Raw genomic sequence first — 23,476 nt, forward strand, 5'->3', positions numbered from 1 at the left:
CCTCACAATAAATGATAACATTCTACAAGTTTTCCTAATTACTTGCTGTACCTGCATATTGGTCTTTTGCAATTCATGCACGAAGACACCCAGATCCGTCTGCATCTCAGAGCTCTGCAATCTTTCACCACTTAGATAATATGATTCTTTTTTATTCTTGCTGCCAAAATGGACAATTTCACAATTTCCCACATGTTACTCCATTTGCCAGATATTTGCCCACTCATTTAACCTATATCTTTTTTGTAGCCTCCTTATGTCCTTTTCACAACTTACTTTCCTACCTATCTTTGTGTCATCAGCAAATTTGGTAACCATCCCATGTATCCCTTCATCCAAGTCATTTCTATAAATTGTAAGCAATTGAGGTCCCAGCACTGATCCCTGTGGCACGCCACTCATTACATCTTGCCAACCTGAAAAAGACCCATTTATGCCTACTCTCTGCTTCCTGTTAGCCAGCCAATCTTCTATCCATGACAATATGTTACCCCCTATATCTTGAGCTTTCATTTTATGCATTAGCCTCTGATGTGGTACTTTATCAAATGCCTTCTGGAAATCTAAGTACAGTACATCCACCGGTTCCCCTTTATCCACAGCACTTTTACTTCCTCAAAGAACTCCAATAAGTTGGTTAAACATGATCCCTTTCACAAAACCATGTTGACTCTGCCTGATTACCTTGAACTTAGTCAAGTGTCCTGATATAACTTCCTTAATAATAGCTTCTAACATTTCTCTATGACAGATGTTAATCTAACTGGCCTGTAGTTTCTCGCTTTCCGTCTCCCTCCCTTTTTGATTTGCTATTTTTCAATTTAATGGGACCTTCCCCGAATCTAGGGAGTTTTGGAAAATTAAAACCAATGGGTCAACTATCTCACTAGCCACTTCTTTCAAGGCCCTAGGGTGAAGTCCATCAGAACCCGGGCTCTTGTCAGGCCGCAGCTCCAACAATTTACTCAGTACCACTTCACTGGTGATTGTAATTTTCCTAAGTTCTTCCCGCCCTTCTACTTCCTGATTTATAGCTGCTTCTGGGATGTTGCTTGTATCCTCCATACTGAAAACTGATGCAAAATACCTGTTCAATTCATCTGCCATCTCCTTGCTTCCATTATCAATTCTTCAGCCTCACTTTCTATAGGACCAACACCCACTTTGTTAACTTGTTTCTTTTTAAAATATTTATAGAAACTCTAACTATCTTTTTAAATTTCTGTCTAGCTTTCTCTCGTACTCTAATTTTTCCCTCCTTAGTAATCTTTTAGTCATCCTTTGCTGTTCCTTATATTCTGTCTAATCTTCTGACCTTCCACCTGTCTTTGCACAATTATATACTTTTTCTTTCAGGTTGATACTATCTTTAGTCTTCTTAGTTAACCACGGATGGCATGTCCATCCCTTGGACTTATCCTTACTTGTTGGAATATACCTATTCTGTGTATTCTGAAATATCCCCTTAAATGTTTGCCACTGCATCTCTATTGACCTATCCCTTAACCTAATTTGCCAATTCACTTTAGCCACCTCTGCTTTTATGCCCTCATAATTGCCCTTATTTAAGTTTAAAAACATGGTCTTGGACCCACTCCTCTCTCCCTCAAACTGAACATAAAATTCAATCATATTATGGTTCCTGCTACCTAGGAACGTCTTCACTATGAGATCATTAATTCATCTGATTTCATTGCACAATACCAGTTCTAGTGTAGCCTGTTCTCTGGTTGGCTCCAGAACATGCTGTCCTAAGAAACTATCCCGGAAACATTCTATGAACTCTTCATCTAGGCTATCTTTGCCCATCTGACTTTACCAGTCTATATGTAGATTAAAATCTCCCATGATTATTGCTGTGCTTTTCTGACAAGCTCCAATTATTTCTTCCTTTATTCTCCACCCTACCATGTGGTTAATGTTAGGGGGCCTGTACACGACTCCCACAAGTGGCTCTTGCCTTTACCATTTCTCATCTTTACCCAAACTGTTTCCACATCTTGGTTTCCTGAACTTAGGTCATCCCTCTCTATTGCGCTGATACCATCATTAACTACCAGAGCTCCCCCACTCCACCTTTTCTTCACTTCCTGTCCTTTCTAAATGTCCTGTACCCTTCAATATCCAGGTCTCAATCCCTCTTGCAGCCATGTCTCTTTAATGGCTATCAAATCGTATTTATTTATTTCTATGTGCGCTGTCTGTTCATCTGTTTTGTTTGGAATGCTTTGTGTATTCAGGTATAGAGGCTATAGTTTTATCTTTTTATTTTTATAACCTCTAATCTCATCTGTTGATTTACTTTTAGATTTGTACTCTCTATCTATCCCTCCCTATCATGGTCTGTTTCTCATTTCCTGTAATAATACTTTTTTATTTTGCCTTGTCACTACTCTTTGATTTACCACATCTTCCTAAATTTGTACTCTTGCCCCCACTACTTAGTTTAAAACCTTCTCTGCTTCCCTAGTTATGTTGCTCACTAGAACACCGGTCTCAGCACGGTTCAGGTGTAGACTGTCCCAACAGTACAGATCCCACTTTTCCCAGTACTGGTGCTCGTGCCTCACAAACCAGAACCCACTTCTCCCATGCCAGTCTTTGAGACACGCATTCATCTCTCTAATCTGATTTGATCTACTCCAATTTTCACGTGGCTTAGGTAATAATAGAGATTATGACCTTTGAGGTTCTGCATCTTAATTTGGTGCCAAGCTCCTCATACTGACTATGCAGAACCTCCTTCTTTGTCCTGCCTATGTCGCTGAGAGATTTGAGAGATTTTCATTTTTTCGCACAGAGGTCAGGTCATAGAATCATAGAGGTCTACAGCACAGAAAAAGGCCCTTCGGCCCATCAAGTCTGCGCCAGTCAAACAAGTACCTAACTATTCTAATCCCATTTTCCAGCACTAGGCCCATAGCCTTATATGCCATGGCACTGCAAGTGCACATCCAAATACTTCTTAAATGTAATGAAGGTTTCTGCCTCTACCGCAGTGAGTTCCAGATTCCCATCACCCTCTGGGTGAAAAATTTCTTCCTCACATCCCCTCTAAACCTTCTGCCCTTTACCTTAAATCTATGCCCTCTGGTTATTGATCCCTCCATCAAGGGAAAAAGTTCCTTCCTTTCTACCCTATCTATGCCCCTCACAATTTCATACACCTCAATAATGTCCCTCGTCAATCTCCTCTGCTCCAAGGAAAATAACCCCAGTCTATCCAATCTCTCCTCGTAACTAAAACTCTCCAGCCCAAGCAACATCCTGGTAAATCTCCTTTGCACTCTCTCTAGTGCAATCACATCCTTCCTATAATGATGATTCTAGAACTGCACGCAATACTCTAGCTGTGGCCTAACCAGCATTTTATACAGCTCCAGCATAACCTCCCTGCTCTTATATTCTATGCCTCCGCTAATAAAGGCAAATATCCCATATGTCTTCTTAACCACCTTATCTACCTGTCCCACTACCTTCAGGGGCCGGTGGACATGCACACCAAGGTCCTTCTGATCCTCGGTACTTCCCAGGGTCCTACCATTCATCGTGTATTCCCGTGCCTTATTTGTCCTGCCCAAGTGCATCACCTCACACTTATCCAGATTAAATTCCATTTGCCACAGATCAGCCCATCTGACCAGCCTGTCTATATCCTCCTGTAATCTAAGGCTATCCTCCTCACCATTTACCACCCCACCAATTTTTGTGTCATCCACAAACTTACTGATCAACCCTCCTACATTCAAGTCTAAATCGTTTATATATACCACAAACAGCAAGGGACCCAGCATTGATCCCTGTGGAACGCCACTGGACACAGGCATCCAGTCGCAAAGACACCCCTCGACCATCATCCTCTGCTTCCTGCCACTCAGCCAATTCTGGATCCAATTTGCCAAATTACCTTGGATTCCATGGGCTCTTACCTTTGTTATCAGTCTCCCATGCGGGACCTTATCAAAAGCCTTGCTGAAGTCCAAGTAGAATGCATTGCCCTCATCTACACACCTCATCACCTCGTCGAAAAAGTCAATCAAATTGGTCAGACATGATCTTCCCTTAACAAAAACATGCTGACTGTCCTTGATTAATCCCTGCCTCTCCAAGTGTAGATTAATTCTGTCCCTCACAATTGCTTCCAATAATTTCCCCACCATTAAGGTCAGACTGACTGGCCTGTAGTTCCCTGGTTTATCCCTTCCTCCCTTCTTGAATAATGGTACATTGGCTGTCCTCCAGTCCTCTGACACCTCTCCTGTGGCCAGAGAGGTATTGAAAATCATTGCCAGTGCCCCTGCTATCTCCATCCCTTGCCTCACTCAACAGCTTGGGATACATTCCATCTGGGCCTGGAGATTTATCTACTTTTAAGCCTGCCAGACCACTTAGAACCTCCTCCCTTTCTATGATAGTTTCTTTAATTATATCACAGTCCTTCTGCCTGATTTCCATACCACATCGTCCTTCTCACTTGTGAACACTGACACGAAGTATTCATTTAGAACCCCACCTACGTCTTCCGGCTCCACACACAAATTACCAATTAATGTGCCCTATTCTTTCCCTAGTTATCCTCTTACTCTTAATGTACTCGTAAAGTAACTTTGGATGTTCCTTTATTTTACCTGCCAATGTTTTTTCATGCCCCCTTTTTGCTCTCCTAATTCCCTTTTTAAGATCCCCCCTGCACATTCTATACTCCTCTTGAGCTTCTGCTGTTTTGAGCCCTCGCTATCTGCCATAAGCCTCCCTTTTTCTCTTTATCCAATCCTGTATATATCCCTCGACATCCAGGGTCCACAGCACATTTTGCGATAGAGTGCATGATGAGAGTGGGTGAGGAGGAAGGTCAGTAAGAAGGTCTGCCTTGATTCTTCAAAACAGCAGCTCAGCTCCCAACATCACTTAAAGGCCCCTAAACCTCATCTCTCATCCACATCACTACGCCCCCCCATGCCCCCATGTTACCTCATGCCACCTCACATTACCTGATGCTATCCCATTCCCCCTCAAATTTTCCCATGATCCCTCATTCCTCCATACCACCTTTATTGCCCCCATGAACCCTCCATAGCTACTTATTCAGTACATATTATTTATAGTTCTCAGAAGCTATGAAATAGAAATAAGAATTATTTTAAAATCATTGGAAAATCATTAAACATCTAACAATCTTAGAAAATCCTGGATTCAAACTCAATATCATTGGCACCAATGGGAAAAAATGTTGTAATCCTTTAAGTGCGTATTAGGTTTATAAACAGACAAGAAATTGCATTAAATATATATTCCATTATTATAGGCTCATAAATGTTTCAATAATTCCTGGATCAATAAGACCACCTGCTGAGCTGAAGCTATAGAGACCCAGCCAAACATTGATAATGGAGCAGCTTTCATCACAAAAGCTTCCATTAACAGAACAGAAAACAATTTCCAATTCAGAAAAGAGTATCTGACAATCAAATGGAAAGGGAACAGGTGCAGACCATTTTTTCTATCTTCAGAAGCAAGTTTTTATTTCAAACAAACAGTCAGATCTGCCTGGTTCCCAAGTGCCTTGATCTTAAAATGCTCATGCTTGTTTTCAAATCCTTCCATGGGTTTGCCCCTCCTTACCTCTGTAACTTCCTCAAGTCCTATGACTTCGGATTTCTGCACTCCTCTAATTCTGGCCTGATGCATCCCCAATTTTCATTGCTCCACCATTCAGCTGCCTAGGCTCTAAGCCCTGGAATTCCCTCCCTAGATTTCTCTGTCACTTTACCTCTTTCTCCTTTGAGAAGTTCCTTAAACCTTTGACAAAGTTTTTGGTCACCTGCCCTAAAGTCTTCATCTTTGGCTCAAAGTCATTTTTTCTCTTTATTATTCTGTGGACCACCTTGGGATGTCAACTGCCTTCAGATGCTGTATAAATATAAGTTGTTTTGGTTTCTTCAACTAGTCGTGAGTGGATTTAAATGAAAAGCAAAGAAAAAGGCTGCAATTCTGAAAGAAAAGCTGACAATGCTTGGAACACTCAGCAGGCCAGTCAGCATCATGTGATGTGAACATGATGAAGGATTATATCAGGAATGTTATCTTGTCTGCTCACTCCACCGATGCTGACCGACCTGCTGAGTGATTTAGGTTAGGTTTTGTTGTTCATTTTGAAGAACACAGCAAAAATGACTTCATAAGAAGAACATGATTGCTCGCAATCAGCTGCCAGGAACAAGATCTCTGCAGGAATTTGCTCTGCTCTGTCAAGAGAGGCACTAACAAGATTTGTCGCTGATGTTAGACCTATCTGACACAATGCCAACCTTATTCAAGCCTACGGGGCATCCTTTTTATCAACAGTTTATTTCCCCTGATTACATGCAAATCGAAAAGAGCAACTTTTGAGATACATAAAGAAGCATTTATGCACTTAGGTACTTTATCCATACTAGATTATTGGTTGATTAATGCTTGTTTAAGTCAGTAACTATGCTATGAGGAAAAGTACAAAAAAACAAGATGAAAATTAATAAGACTGAAACAAATTACAGGAGGACGTTAATAAACTTGTGGAATGGGAAAATAATTGGCAAACGAAGTTCAACACAGATAAATGTGAAGTAGTACATTTTAGTAGGAAGAATAGAGAGGTCACTTATTACTTTGAAGGTGCGAGTCTAGGTGCGGTAGACCATAAGACATAGGAGCAGAAATTAGGCCATTTGGTCCATTGAGTCTGCCTTTCAATCATGGCTGATAAGTTTCTCAACCCCATGCTCCTGCCTTCTCCCCGTAACCTTTGATCCCCTTACCAATCAAGAACCTATCTATCTCGGTCTTAAATACACTCAATGACCTGGTCTCCACAGCCTTCTGTGGCAATGAATTCCATAGATTCACCACTCTCTGGCTAAAGAAGTTTCTCCTCATCTCTGTTCTAAAAGGTCTTCCCTTTACTCTGAGGCTGTGCCCTCGGGTCCTAGTCTCTCCTACTAATGGAAACATCTTCCCCAAGTCCACTCTATCCAGGCCTTTCAGTATTCTGTAAGTTTCAATCAGATCCCCCCTCATCCTTCTAAACTCCATCGAGCATAGACCCAGAGTCCTCAAACATTCCTTGTATGTTAAGCCTTTCATTCCTGGGATCATTCTCGTGAACCTCCTCTGGACCGTCTCCAGGGCCAGCTCATCCTTCCTGAGATACGAGGCCCAAAATTGCTCACAATATTCTAAATGTGGTCTGACCAGAGCCTTATAAAGCCTCAGCAGCACATCCCTGCTTTTATATTCTAGTCCTCTCGAAGTAAGTGCCAACATTGCATTTGCCTTCCTAACTACTGACTCAACCTGCAATTTAACCTTAAGAGAATCCTGGACTAGGACTCTCAAGTCCCTTTGCACTCCAGATTTCTGAATTCTCTCCCCATTTAGAAAATAGTCTATGCCTCTATTCTTCCTACCAAAGTGCATGACCTCACACTTCCCCACGTTGTATTCCATCTGCCACTTCTTTGCCCATTCTCCTAACCTGTCCAAATCCTTCTGCAGCCTCCCTGCCTCCTCAATACTACCTGTCCCTCCACCTATCTTTGTATCATCTGCAAACTTAGCCAGAATGCCCTCAGTTCCTTCATCTAGATCATTAATGTATAAAGTGAAAAGTTGTGGTCCCAACACTGACCCCTGCGGAACTCCACTAGTCACTGGCTGCCATCCTGAGAAGGACCCCCTTATCCCCGCTCTCTGTCTCCTGCCAGATAGCCAATCTTCTATCCATGCTAGTGCCTTGCCTCTAACAAGGAAGAGGTAGAGGAACAAAGGGATCTCGGAGTGAAAATACATTCATCACTAAAAGTTGTGCCATAGGTTAGCAAGGCCATAAAGAAAGCAAACTAGTTCCCAGGCCTTATTTCAAGAGGAATAGAACTGAAAAGTAGGGAAGTTATGCTAAACCTGTATTGAACCTTGATTAGAACACACTTAAAATATGGCAACCAGAATTGCATACAGTAAGAAGAACATAGAAGCACTGGGGAGGATGCAGAGAAGATTTACAAGGATGACACCAGAATTGAGAGGGCATACATATCAGAAAAGGATTCAGAGGCTGGGTCCCCGCTATCTTGAAAAAAGAAGGCTGAGGGGTGACCTAATTGAGGTCTTTAACATTGTGAAAGTTTTGATAGAGTGGAAACAGAGAGCATGTTTCTTCTTGTGGGGAAGAGCATAACTAGAGGCCATCAACATAAGAAATCCCAGTGGGACTTCAGAAGAAACGTCTTTACCCAAAGATTGCAAAGACTGGTGAGAATTTTGAACTTGCTACCAGAGGGAATGGCAAATAGCAAATAGTATTGATGAATTTAAGGAGAAACTAGACATGTATATGAGGGAGAAGGAAATAGAGGGTTATGTTGATAGATTTACATGAGGAAAGATGGGAGGAGGCTCGAGTGGAGCATAGACACCGGCATGGACTGGTTGAGCCAAATGGTCTGTTTCTGTGCTGTTTATCCTATGTAAACAAAAGTAAACTGCAGCAGTTCAAGTAAGTGAGCAGTCTTTTTTGATAAACAAACACATATCTAAGGTCATGGAAGGGGAGGTAGGTACTCTGATTTCCACTTTCCTTAACGTGGAACCATGAGTATCGCTCTTGGTTCTACAGTTATTCCATGGCTGCTGCTCGGCTCCCCTCACCCCATGACCATCCAACTCCCCCAGCCTCCACTCAACTTGGTATCTGACTTTCAGGAGGAATGGAACAGCAAGCTGGATTGGGATGCTGTTTGATACAGCACAGGAAATGGCAATTTGAAAGAGCTACAATGATTCAAGCGGTGAGCGAAACAATGAAATGGTTGGGGGTGACCTTGTTTGTGATCAAGACCACGAAGAGTAGAGGCACCTTGGGAAATCTCTGTGGTTTGGATTTTCCCTTTCTTGATGTCAGTTTAAATTTGGCACCATGTCATGGGGATTTACAAATGTCCAGCAATAGTGAAGTCATCAAACAGAGTAAGCAGCCCAAACACTTTGAAGTATTTCCACAGACAGCAAACCAGAAAGCAAACTGCATTGAATGTTTCAATTTTAATTAAAATTTCATACGGAATGAAATATGGGAATAAAAGTAGAAAATTATAAACTTAAAAGATGATTATTTTTATCGTAATGGAGAAATTTGACATTCCACAAATACAAAATTAGTTTTTTGGGGCCAGTACAGCTGTTCTCTAACAATTATGAACTTAGTATACCATTAAAAGCCCAGTTACACCACATTCAACAATGTGTACCTTTGCAAAGGATTTTTATATTGATATTAATAGCATAAGAGAGCATGTTTTTTGTCAGTTTATCAATTGTAATCGATTGCATTCTGTGCGCTACAAAAGCACACCCCAAAGTAAAGTTTAGAATCCCTAACTGTGCCTTCTGGATTTCCTTATTATTCTATGCATGTGAGGATTCCAGAAATTGGTGTCAGTTTTAGAGGAGTATTGAGAGAAAACACAATACAGTTTTGCTGTCATTACTTGTGCAAAATCCAGGCTATTGGAGTGGCAAATATGACCAATTATCTCACATTGAAATGCCAGCGATAGGTCAGATCCAGCTTGTTAGCCAAATCTAAATATCCTTTACATGTCCTTTAAGTACAGTCAGGAAAATAAATACACTACTCTGCCTCCCACTGTGATCCAGGTTTTCTTTAAGAGATATCCAATAAGTCAATCCTTCACCAATAAATGTTCTTGTATTGTTTGGGTGCTATCTCGATCTTGTACAACTAAGGGTGATATTTATACAGGGGAGGTAGCAGGGTGGAGTCTGGGGGAGTGTAAAGATTTCTTTAAGTAAAGGGTGAAAAGAAACGAGTCAACTCCTCATGAGAAATCTCTACTTACCACTCAAGGTGGACAGCTCCCTGACGGAGATATGTCAACTGTTTGGCTTAAGGATCAGGCAGGATCTTCAGCAAGAGCTTCTCAGGACAACAACAGAGCTCGCTCGACAGATTCTAATTCATTATGGCATCTAAATTGCTTATGGCGTAGGGCATTCTCAGAAATTGATAGTGTTAGTCCTTTGGTTGAATGTGGTAGCGTTAGCACAATGCGTTCTCTGAACCCGTGTGTCAGCACTGAGTTTCCCTAAGCTCAATAGTGTTAGCGAGATGTGCTCTCTGAACCCCAGTATATCAGCGTTGTGCATTCTCTAAAGTTGACTACGTAAGCAGTATAGCCTGCCCAACAATGACTAGATCAAAGTACACATCGTAGAGGGCCCAAATGTCAACTGTAGTCTGAATCAAATGACACATTTCAGGCAAAGTGTTGGGTTTATATTATCCTCACATTTCCTGGTGATGAGAATAAGCTTTTCCTATGTTTGCATCAAAGTGGCGGCAGCATCAGAAAGTCAACAATTTAACAACTTGACATCTTTTTTCTAAACCACATGGGAAATAATTTAACTCAAACATCATGCTTGCCTCTTGTTGCAATTTTGAAATAGGAGTGGGTAGTTAAGAGAACATACAGCACCTTATTCACTGAAGTAATTGTTTCTTGACTACTTCCCAGCAATAATAACTTCTCAATTACCTAGCAGACTAAATGCAAACAGATGGCAATAACCACTAAAGTGAATTTAATAGACAAATTATTATTGTTCTTTGGGTAGTAATAGCATCTAGCAAGATTTTTTGTTTCAGATTTCCACTCCGTATGAACAATCTGTATTTAGAGAAAAAAGAATGAAAAACTAATATGCCCATTAAAAACTCATAAAGCCATTAGCCAAACAAGATTTTTTTTAAAGAAAGCTACAAGATCTACCCTGTTCCTATTTCTTATCACAAATTCTGTCAAGGCATATTTGTGGTTTTTGGGCAAGAGGAATTAAAGCTATGAGGGCAATCAGGTTTAAATAACAATTGCTTCAAGCCTCATATAAACAACCAGACCCCAAAAATAAGGAGGGGAGTAAATTGGATGTGAAAAAAACAAACATTTCTATTCTTAAGAACAAACTTGTATTTATGTAAAGCCTTTCATTACCTCTGGACATCCAATGTGCTTTTGCGGTATAGCTAACTGTTGTAGAGAAATAGAGCAAGAAATTTGTACACACTAAGATCCCATAAAAACCAGTAAGGCAAATGACCACATAATCTGTTTTGATAATGTTGGCTGAGGGATAAACATTGATAGGACACCTCTTCTTCTTCAAAAAAAGTACTGCAGGATATTTTATGTCCACCTGATAATGAATTTGGGCCTTGCTTTAACATCTTATCCAAAGAATGGCACTTCCAACTGTGCAGCACTCTCTTGGTACCGCATGAACACATCGGCTTGGATTATATGTTCAAGGCTTTGGACTGGGATTACAAACCACAATCTTCCGACACGGAGACAAGAGTGCTACTCATTGAGTCACGGCTGACAGCCTGCCTTTATCTGTCACCTGATTGCTTCACTATATGGAAAAGGAGACTGCAAATAACTAATATTATCTATGGATTTATAAGTATGGACTTTTGCACAAATTTTGAGCATATGCTCATGTTCTCTTCCTTTCAGATTGGTTGCTGTTAAGGTATTTTGAGGCGGTTCAGAAAAACACTTTATAAATACCAGCCTTTCAAATCTTTCTCTCTATCCTTTCCTCATTGTGTATTGCTCTAAATATAATATAGGTTACTTACCATCTTATACCATGCCAGTAACCTTCATAAAGATTTCTTCTCTCCAAACTTACCGAGTTTAAATGTTAGCCTAGCCAGCAAAGCCCATACCCCTTCAACGAATTTTTTAAAAAAACTAGTCTAGAGAAACAAATTCTACAAAAGATGACAGGCTTGATGCGAGATAAGAGTATGTGTAGTGAGCCCGTACCCTGCACTTCCAACCTGTCTAGCTTCATTGCAGGGTTGGTGAGAGGAGAGGGGGGGTGCGGGGTGGGGGGGTGGTGGCAGGTAGGAGAGCAGTAGGCATCTCCTAGCTCACCCGCAATTTTCTTGGCATCTGAGCAGCTTCTCCTTGACTCATGCTACATGGATCTCAAGGGAGTTGTGAATCATCGTCTGGATTTGGGCACCCTTTGAAAAGTAAGTTCAAAAGGTCTTACCCATGTGTCTCCATGCCAACTCAATGCCATTCATTTCCCCTACACACCTCTCTGGCTCCTTTTAGCCTCCCTACCAACTCATACCCCCATCCACCCCACTGGCCCCTAATACCTTCCCTTCCTTGCCCATCCATCTAGTGTATGCTATGTATAGAACCAATGAACCTTATAGTAACAATGGCATGTGTGAAACTGCTTAGAAAAAAATACCCATTCATAATTCTTTGGTAAAAGGACAAGGGTTCCTACAACCTATAAAAGTGTCAATCAAACACACCATTAAAGTATCAATGACAGGAGCTTCAAGTACTTCACACCTCTTACTCTTGTGCAAATAAACATTGAGGCATTGACAAAAGTGATCACAGGAAAATAACTTCTTATAACCACATATAAATGTCAAACAAGCAAAGTCAACAGTTCTCTCCAGCTATGCAAAACACTCCCACACTCATAATCCTTTTATGAGTCAGGGCTCTCAGCCAAGCCTCATTATGCATGCTTGAATGGATGTTTTCTAAGCCTTTTCACACATGCCATTATTACTGTGGGGATGAATACATAGTGCATACTGGGTGAATGAATGGGCATGGAAGGGCCATGAATTGGCATGGAGGTGGCATAGAAGCAGGTGGAGGATGATGGGCAGTGGTGAGGGGTGAGAGCTAGAGCATGTAAAATGTAATCAAACAACTGGAGGAAAAGTCCCATAGGGCCAAGGTGGGCTTTTTAACCAGCCCGCCTTGATTGCCCCCTGTGGCTGCCTCTAATCTGCTTCTGCAAGTGGTGGACCTGACTCTACCCCTCCCCGACCAAAAATAATGCATAAAGGGAACCAAGACAGACATTTTAACCAGCACGTCTTGACAGTTGGCTATTTCTGTGGCCACCTGTGATCTGCTCCAGGCCAATGTCCTGCACCTACTCCCCCAAAGGGAAAATCGCACCATTCAGGGGCCTTCCTATCAAGGCTGATACAGCAAGCCAGGAGATTTCCTGACTCAAGCTACTTACCTTGCTAGTGAAAATCTAGGCCAACAATTCCTATTCCATGAAAAATCCCTAAAAATATTGACATCATAATAAACCCAAATAATGAAACACTTTGCAATGAAAAATACAATACCACCTCGTGTATAATTTTAACTCCTTCCACCATTACAAGGCTAATCATGTGTCACCCTTAACCTCATGTACACTGTTCTCCGTTAATATAAGATCCATCCACACCCCTGTGCACCACAGCCTAGTTGTACATCTAGAGGGCAGGTGGTGGCATAGTGGCAATGTCTACAATGTAGAGCTAGTCTTAGTAGTGGTGACCGTGAAACTATAATTTGTCATAAAAACCCACCTGGTTCACTAATGTCCTTTAGGGAAGGGAATCTGCCATCCCTACTTGGTCTGACCTACATGTGACTTCAGGCCCACAGCTTTCTGACATGGCCTAGGAAGCCACTCTGTTCAAGGGCAATTAGGGATGAGCAACAAATGCTGGCCTCGCCAGTGATGCCCACATCCAATGGAAGAATAAAGAAATAAAAGGCCCAATGTAAAGAACACATGAATGCAATTTTTCAATTATTTTCCATTCTTAATTAATATGCCTACCCAGAGTCAAGCTTTACCAGTTGCTGCATCTATAAAAAAATAAGGTTGCTGCCTATGCCCCTGAACCTGATAAATGAGACAGCAACACCATGGGGAATACCCTATTGTCACAACATTTTGAAAGCATCAGAGGGTTGTGGGATATCTGCACTCTTCTAATTCTGGGCTTGTGTGTCCCCAGTTTTAATTGCTCCACTATTGGTGGCTGTGCCATCAAATGCCTGGACCCCACGTGCTGAAATTCTCTCCCTATTCCTTTCTACCTCACTTTCCTCCTTTAGGAGGCTTCTAACTCTTTAATTGCTCATCGATTCTTAGATGTCCTCTCCTGGCTTGGTGTCAAATTTTGCTTGATAATGCTCCTGTGTAGCATCAGGGGGTGTTTTACCACTTGAAAGGTGCTATATAAATGCAAGCTATTGGTGGTAGATGTAAACACGGGCAGCTTATCATGCCAAACTATTATGTAACAGGATTAATGAATTGTACACTTTAAATTCTACATTGATGAATGCAAATCTTGCTGCAAGAGAAAAACACAATCTGAGGCCAGTAACTCCAATCACATTGTAGAGAGATTTCTTACACTGAGCTTATAGTATTTATGGGTTTATTTTATTAACCTACGCTGCTATTTTTCTACTAGCATATATTGAGAATTCAGATACAAGCAGACTGGCCATTGCGGACTTGCAAAATTAACCCTTCAGTCCTGACAAAATCAACACACAGAATTTGTAGAACAGCACCAAGTCTTGTTCACCCCAACACCCTTGAACTCACTGACCTACTTTTGACCACAGTCCAGGAAGCATCACATTTTAAAAATTCTCACCCTCATTTTCAGATCTGTCCGTGGCTCCACCCCTTCCTATCTCTGTACCCTCTTCCCGACCTTCAATCTTCTGAGATCTCTGCTTTCCTCAATTCTGGTCTCCCGTGTACCCCCAATTGCAACTGTATCTTCATCTGCCGGAGCTCTGGAATTCGCTCCCTAGGCCTCTCAGCCTCTCTATCTCCTTCTTCTCCTCCTCCAAGTCTTTTTAAAACCTCATTTAACCAGATGTTTGGTTACCTCTCTGAATATCTCCTTACATGGTTTGTTATCAGGTTGATTGTGCTGCTGTGAAGTATCTTGGCATGTTTTGCTACATTAAAGGCACTACATAAATGCAAGCTTCTGCCTCTCACTCTAACTCAGGTTTGAGACAGCAATATTCTCCTTCCTCTAAAATATGTCAGAGACCTGCACAGGGGCTGGATTTTCCTGACCTGGATTGGGCAGGAACGGAAATGGACAGGGGAAAGAAAATGGCCTCTACATCGTACAGGTTGAAATTCCACCTGTTTTCACTGTCAGTAGCGTTCATGAGAGGGTGGGGCAGCACACGGTAGCCTTGGAACTGGCCCGTGCCTATTAAGAAGTCAATTAAACTACTTAAGGCCTTAGCAAAAGCCCGACTTTCATAAGTTTTGGAACTTTGGTGGAGGCAGGCAGCCTTCAGGCACCGTGAGGGTAGGTGTTCAGCAAGTTGGGGAGAAGAAATCTTTATGAAGGTATAAAAATGGCAAGTAACCTACATTATATTTAGAGCAATGAAGAAAGGATAGAGAGAAAGACCTGAAAGGCTAGCATTTATGAAGCACTTTTCTGAACCACCTCAAAACACCTTAAAGTCAATGAAGGATTTTTGAAGTGCAGTCACTGTTCTAATGTAGGCAACATGGTTGACGATGTGCGCACAACAAACTCCCAGAAACAGCAATGTGACAATGACCAGGGATATTTGTTTGCCATGCAGCAGGGATATTGAAGGTGGCAGGAAGGGGCTTACTGGTAGCGATATCCTACACACAAGGATTGCCTTAAGCCTCCAACATAGAGGATGCACAGCAATGTTCTCGAGGATGCTGGGTTTGGGAAAGCCAGGAGGGAGTTTACCAAAAAAGCTGTGCAGGTTAACGGTTAGCTGGCAACATGCTACATTAAGTGAAAGCAGCAGGTGTGCTAGGTGAGATACAGGAGCACTTAAAAAAAACTTTTTACAGGCGCTCTTTCACCTTGCGCCCTCCAGAGGTGTCTGGCCTTTGCTCCCGCGTCCAGACAGTCCAGTTGGAAAACATTAAAATCGCCGCTGGTTCGGATTTTGCGACGCAGGCGGGTTCGCCACGTGAAATCGAATCCGCTTCCCGTTCCTCGTCGTTTTTGGCGTGTTGTTCCAAGGTATTTATAATATGCACATCATTCACAGATTTTGTAAATAGTCCGTCCATTGCATTAAAAAAATACTTTTTGTCCAAATGGGGACTTAATTAAAACCAGTACAAGTTCCCAGGGCGTGCTCCGGTTACCTGGAGCTGGTTTCTGACAACAGAGTGAAGGATGTGTGGGCAGTGGCTGCAGGGAGTAGCACAGTTTCAAAAAGAAAATGTTTTCTCTTTTTTGCTGCTTGCTTTGTAGAATAATAAATAACATGCTTAAGCGATGTCACAGCCATTTTGTGACAAATATGAAGCCGTAGTGATAACTTATTTTCAACTTCATTGCTTGTGAGTTATGTTTAACCTCAGGAATGGAGTTATCTATCATGTCTAGCTGCTAGTCACGATTATTTAGGACATACGCTTAGGATGTAACAGATGCTTCTATGGTATTGAAAATGTTGAGATATGCAATCCCAGGGCATGCATGTGTGTATTTGTGAAGCAGTTTAATGGACATGTTTAATCGTATCAATCGAGGCACACTTGGCCAGTTAACACTGACATTCTGGGCAGTACGAGAAAGAACATAAAATCATGATTATGTTGTCTGTATACAGCGGTAAGGGAGTTATGAAATGAGTTAACAGAAATAATGCTCAATCTAAAACATTTATTTCAGAATATCCTTCCATTGGATCCAGAAATTTTCTGTTGGGGAGATTATTCGGAGTGTTACTCTATTAATGACCGTCACAAATGTATGTACCACAGACTTGTCAATTCACGTCCACCAGTTTAAATTGCGGAATAATGTTTTGGATAAGTAGTCCCTAAGACACTTCTACAAAATGCCATAAAAGTTCTTTGCTGCCACAGTACCTATTTTGTTATAGCACGCCCTCCTTTGGTCTTCACATTTGCCCATTTGAACAGGAGATAACTGTTCAACTGAGGAAAAATCTAACTCGGAAGCACTACTCTTTCAACGTGTGCTCACAAATAATTCTGCCTTTACATATATGGCATAAAACAGCCTTTTACAAATAAAGGTTTGCTAGGAAATAATGTCATGACTAATTGTGAACTCAAATACACTATTTTGAGTCAACTGGCACGTGTCTTGCTTTATGGTAACCGTTTCTCCAGATGTTAGTGCTACAGAAAAGGTATTAAAATTGCCTTAATGCAGTGTGTTATATGGATAACATTGCTGCCTGCCATAATGTCCTATAGCTCAAGGCATAATGGCATGCAAGCGATATGATTTGGATGATAGTGGCTGCAGCAGAAGAAACCCGATTTCGAGAACAGCACCTGGAGGGATTAATTTAATGCAACAAATCATTCCCCTGGAGCCAAATAAAGTGAAAAAAAAATGCTCGACAATATTAATGAGAACGAGCACAGGAGGAAATAACAATGGCAAAGCAGGAAAATATCAGTTCATAAGCCGTCATTGTTTCTCTTGGTTTTTATGTTGTGTTCTTTTCTGAGTGTTAGGGTATTTTTTTTATTACCGTGATAGCTTTTAGTCTATGAGCTGCGCAGGTTTCAACAGCATCCTGCTCCAGGGATGGTCAACAGGATTGATCTTTCATGGATGCAGGTATGATCAAGCACCCTTGCCGTGATTCCATTTAACTCTCAATATCTGTATTCCATGCATCAGGTGGAAGGATAGGGTGGAGCTAGAAATCCCCCACTAGAAACTGCATTAGGCTGTTACGCAGGAACTTATGCAGAATCTAGCACAGGTAACAAAAAATACATATGCTTGTGACTTTTTTAAAAATGGTGTAATTAGGTATTTTACACCAGCACCTGAACTACTATGCTAAAGAAATTGTGCACCAGTGCAATATCAACTGGCTTAGTTCATAGCACCCACGCCTTTGAATCAGAGGGTTGTGGGTTCATGTCCCACTCCTGGAAAACCAAGAACTGTGATTGTACTCGACAGAGTTGCAATCTGTGACTGTTGATAACTTGAAAGAGGATCAACCTCTTGGTGCATTCTGACCTTTCCAGTCAGCTACAGGGCAGAATCTTGTGCCCTTGCTTGTGGCGAGCTGGCAAGTGGGAAAGGCATGTACTTAGGCAGGATGGTGGTGCACCCGAATCCCACCTCCTGCCCGCCTCCGCCAGAATTAAGTGTTGGGCAGGAAGGCCCATGGTCAACATTCTTGCCCTGCCGCCAACTGAGAACCTTATGTGGCCAATTAATGAGAAAATTTAAGGGCCTCATCCCACCACCACTGGTATTAACCCAGCTACAAACAGACCTGTCACCATGCAGTGTGCACGGCAGCTAAAACCATGCAGCCAGCCCTGGATGGAGGGGGTGGGGGAATTGGGGGTTGCCCCTCAATCAAAGGCACTTAGTGCCTGATGTCCAATCAGGAAAGGGGGGGGGGGGGGGAAGAAGAGAGGAAAGAGAACTGACAGCCAATCCCCTGCCCTTGCTCTTGCACTTCCACATTATCTGCCTGTGGCCTGAATCACTCCACGATCCTGGGACTCCTGTGTCTGTCCTTCCAGCAGCAGCCACAGCCTTCCCTGTGACTCTGCTGAGCACAAGAGCTGCCGGCCTCTGATTGACTGGCAGCACCCAGTAGACGAGACTTACGTCCCCAGGGTCTTGGTTCCAAGGAAGGCCCGCCACTGTCTGACGGGCATGTGGCTTGGTAGGTCTTACCAAAAAGAGGCAGTGCGGATCTCTCTCCAGCTGGCAGGTGAGACCCCCGATGCCTCAACAAGATTCCCGCCATTATTTCTGTGCAGTATACTATGGTGCACGAGAATTGAGGCTGCTTTTCTGTTCTGTTTTATTTTGTCACTTTAAACACCAGAGTACACAGACATCAGTTGCATTAAGTGCAGAATCAGATCTTTTATGACCCAACATGGATACTCAATTCAGACCACATTTTTCTTTATTTTTGAGTTCATGATTCACTACAAGAACATATAGGTACATCAGCAAACAGCTTACTCAACACTCTTATGCCAATTCTACCTTTGATCTCTACATTCCATGCATGCTACCACCATGCAGACATCAAATATATGTGCAGCAAAGAAGATAAGCTTAGTTCATAATCTTTCATAATGATTCTGTTACCATGATTATATGGTTCACTTAAGCTCTTCAATTACTTTAATACTATAAACGGCGACCAAAACGTCACCACCTCAGGACATGGATGAATGATCTTCACACATTCCTTCAGCTTCTTATACTTGTCTTGGGCCTGCTTCACAAAGCATCCCTATTCTATTCTTACAGGGAGATGGTGGCATAGTGGTAATGTCACTGGGTTAGTAATCCAGTGGCCCAGGCTAATGCTCTGGGGGCATAGGTTCAAATCCCACCATGGCAGCTGGTGGAATTTAAATCTAATTAATAAATCTGGAATATAAAGCTAGTCTCAGTAATGGTGACCATGACAACTATCATCGATTATTGTAAAACCCCATCTAGTTCACTAATGAAGGAAATCTGCTGTCCTTACCTGGTCTGGCCTACATGTGACTCCAGACCCACAGCAATGCAGTTGATTCTTAACCACCCTCTGAAATGGTCTGGCAAGCAGTCAGTTCAAGGGCAATTAGGGATGGGCAACAAATGCTGACCTTGCCAATGACACCCACATCCCATAAAAGAATAAAGAAATGTTCAGCAAAACTGAAAGCTGATTAACTCATTGTGCATGCATCCCATAAACAGCCTAAGAAATGGAGGTACATAGGTTGTCTGAACCCATATTTCCACAAACAGGTGAGGGTACTAATTTCAACCTGACAGAGATAAGAGTCTAATACAATGCATATAACAATGGTCATATTTTTAAATACAGGAGCATCCAGCCAGCATCTTATTCTGATATAGTTATCTAAAAATAACTGTTTGCAGGTGTAAATTCCTCTTTTTAAAAAAAAAAGTTACTTCCTAAAAAAAAATGTACCAATCGCACCAGAGACTTCTCCATTCCCTTAATCACCACACTGCAGAACGGCTTAGGGATTCCTGATCCTTAAAACTAGTTAAGAATTGTTGATAAACCAGTGTCAGACAACGACCATCTCCAACAAGAGAAAATCTAACCATTGCCCCTTGACATTCAATGGCATTTCCATCACTGAATCCCCCACTATCAACATCCTGGGGGGTTACCATTGATCAGAAACTGAACTGTACCAGCCATATAAATACTGTATCTACAAGAGCAGGTCAGAGGCTGGGAATCCTGCAGCAAGTAACTCACCTCCTGACTCCCCTCGATTTCCCCAGAGCCTGTTCATCATCTACAAAGCACAAGTTAGGGGTGTGATGGAATAATCTCTACTTGTTTGGATGAGTGCAGCTCCAACAACACTCAGGAAGCTCAACACCATCCAGGACAAAGCAGCCTGCTTGATTGGTACCCCTTCCATAAAAACTCATTCCCTCCACCACCGAGGCACAGTAGTGGCAGTGTGTACTATCTACAAGATGCACTGCAGAAATACACCAAGCCTCCTTAGGCAGCACCTTCCAAAACCCATGATCGCTACCATCTAGGAGGACAAGGGAAGCAGCTGGAAGTTCCCCTCCAAGCCACTCACCATTCTGACTTGGAAATATATCATCATTCCTTCACTGTTGCTGGGTCACAATCCTGGAACTCCCTAACAGCACTGTGGGTGTACCTACACCACATGGACTGCAGCGGTTTAAGAAAGCAGCTCACCACCACCTTCAAGGACAATTAGGAATGGGCAATAAATGCTGGCCCAGCCAGCGATGACCACATCCTATGAACAAATAAAAATTTTTTAAAAAGTGATTATCTTTGGAATGTCTAGTGTAAATGCTGATTACAGGAAAGTTTATAGCAACCAGCGAATACACTCCATCTGGTGAAGATGTCTCTGGTTTATGCCCTATCGTTCTTCACAGCTATGAAGCTGACATTTAGAAATCAAAAGAGTGAGGAATGTTGGGAAGCATGCACACAACCTGTAACATTAGTTGTGGTGCTATGCAAATGGCTGTTCAGCATACTGCACCGAGTGGCAATGGTTGTTCAGGTTTCACACCAAAGCCAGCATAATTGACAGGATTGTTGGTTATATATTGGGCCTTGATCAAAGGATTGCCATATTTGACAAATGATCATCTTGACAAACAATACTCCCATTACCAGAATGATAGCAGAGCTAAACTGTTTAAGTTATGAGAACAGGCTGCATAGACTGGTCTTGTACAGAATATTAAAGATCGTCGAAAAGAGAAGTTTAAAATGATAAACATATTTGATCAGGTAGGCAAAGAAAAAGTATGTGAGAAATTAATGGACCGAAAAGCCGAGAAAGGCTTTGGGGTTTTAAAAGAGGGAGCTGCAGAGGAGGTGGGTGCACAGGATTTAATCTTCCAGAATTCCTTAGATTCTAGATGATCTGCATGAATTGGCAGGTACCGATGTAATACCACTATTCGAGAAAGAGAGAAGCTTGATGTCCATAGTCGAGAAAAGGCTAAAATCTATCATGGGTATGGTAACAAGCGCACTTGGAAAATCACGTTTGACAAATCTATTAGATTTTTGGGGTGTAACTAGTAAGGTAGATAAAGAAATTAGTGGATGTAGCAAGTATGGCTTTTCAGAAGGCATTTTTAAAAGGTGTTGCACAAGATTAATGCTCATGAGATTGGTGGTAATATATCAGCAGGACTGATGACTTTTTAACAGACAAAAAAGCAGAGAGTAGGAATAAGTGGGCCATGCTTGGAATGGAATGACGTAATTAGTGGAGTGTTGAAACTATCAGTGCTGGGCCTCAGCTATTTACATTTTCCATGCATTAATTAGAAGAGGGACCTGAGTGTAATGTATCCAAGTTTGCTGACAAGACAAAACAATACTTAGAAATACGTTATCAAATGACTAGGGGTAGGGCTATTTTAGATCTAGTATTGTGCAGTGAGGCAGGGCTAATTAGTAATCTTACAGTAAAGTGTGATGGGAAAAATTAATCATAAAGTAATTGAGTCCACATTAAGTTTGAAAGTGACATTCTCCACTTCCAAACAGGAATGTTAAATTTAAACAAAGCCGATAAAATAGACATGAGGGGAGAGCTGGCTAAGGTTGATTGGGTGAATAGACAAACAGGTATGGTGACAAATAAACAATGGGAAACATTTAAAGAAATAATTCAAAATATTCAACAAAAATAGATTCCATAAAAAACAAACTCTGCAAGAAAAATCCATCTGTAGCTTCATCAGGAAGTTAAAGCTAGTATTAGATTAAAAGAAGAGGCTTATAATGTGGCAAAGAACAGTAGTAAGCCTAAGGATTGGGAGTGTTTTAGAAATCGCAGAGGACCACCAAAAAGTTTATAAAAGGGAAAACATAGAATAAGAGAGTTAACTAGCAGGAATGTAAAAACAGATAATAAGAGTTTTTAGCTACTCTCTCCCTTTTTATATATGCGTAAAGTAAACATTGACCCCTTAGAAGTAGAGACAGGAGAAATTATGGCAGAGACGTTAAATAAATATTTTGTCTGTCTTCACTGTAGAAGACGCAAATTATATATCAGAAGCCGAGGGTAACCAAGGTGCTAAAAAGGAACTCAAGCTAATTAATAATAGCAGAGAAAAAAAGAGAGAAACTTAAGGGACTAAAATTCAGCAAATTCCCATGGCCTGTTGGCCTACATCTAGAAGAGATAGCTGCTGAGATAGTGGATGTGCTAGTTATGATTTTCTAAAATTCCCTACATTCTAGAATAGTCCTAATAGATTGGAAATTAGCAAATGTAACACCATTACTCAAGAAAGGACAGAAAGGGAAAACAGAACTACAGGACAGTTAACATATCATTCATTGGCAAAATGCTGGAATCTATTATTAAGGAAGTCTTGTTGCAATTGATATAATATTGTACAGTTTTGATACCCTTGCTTGAACAAGAATATATATGCCTTAGAAGGCGTGCAACGAAGGTTCACTAGATTGATTCCCGACATGAATGCACTGTCCATAAGGAGAGATCAAGTAGAATTGGCCTATACATCGTGAAGTTTTAAAGAGTGAGAGGTGCTTCATTGACACCTATAGATATCCTAGAGTTTGACATGATAGATGCTGAGAGGCTGTTTCTCTTGGCTGGAACATTTAAAACCATATCATCATGTCAAGATAAGGAGTCAGCCATTTAGAACAGAGATGAGGAGGAATCTCTTCACTCTGAGGGTTGTGCATCTTTGGAATTCTTTACTCCAGAGGGCTGGGCATGCTCAGACAATGATAATATTCAAGACTTTTAATAATATTCAATATTTGTAGATTTTGGGGTACTAAGTGAATCAAGGAATAGGAAAACACCAGTAAAACTTGGAAATGGAGGGTACCAGTAAACTTGTTTGAACTGGTCTTGTATGTCTTAAAGTGGAACTTCAATATTACTGGTGCCGGTATTACTGATTTATACGGAGATTTGAAAATTCTGAACCGGTTTTTTGTTTCTTCTGGAGAGGATCGGGTGG

This window comes from Cetorhinus maximus, chromosome 5 (genome assembly GCF_964194155.1).
Source record: "Cetorhinus maximus chromosome 5, sCetMax3.hap1.1, whole genome shotgun sequence".
Taxonomy (NCBI): domain Eukaryota; kingdom Metazoa; phylum Chordata; class Chondrichthyes; order Lamniformes; family Cetorhinidae; genus Cetorhinus; species Cetorhinus maximus.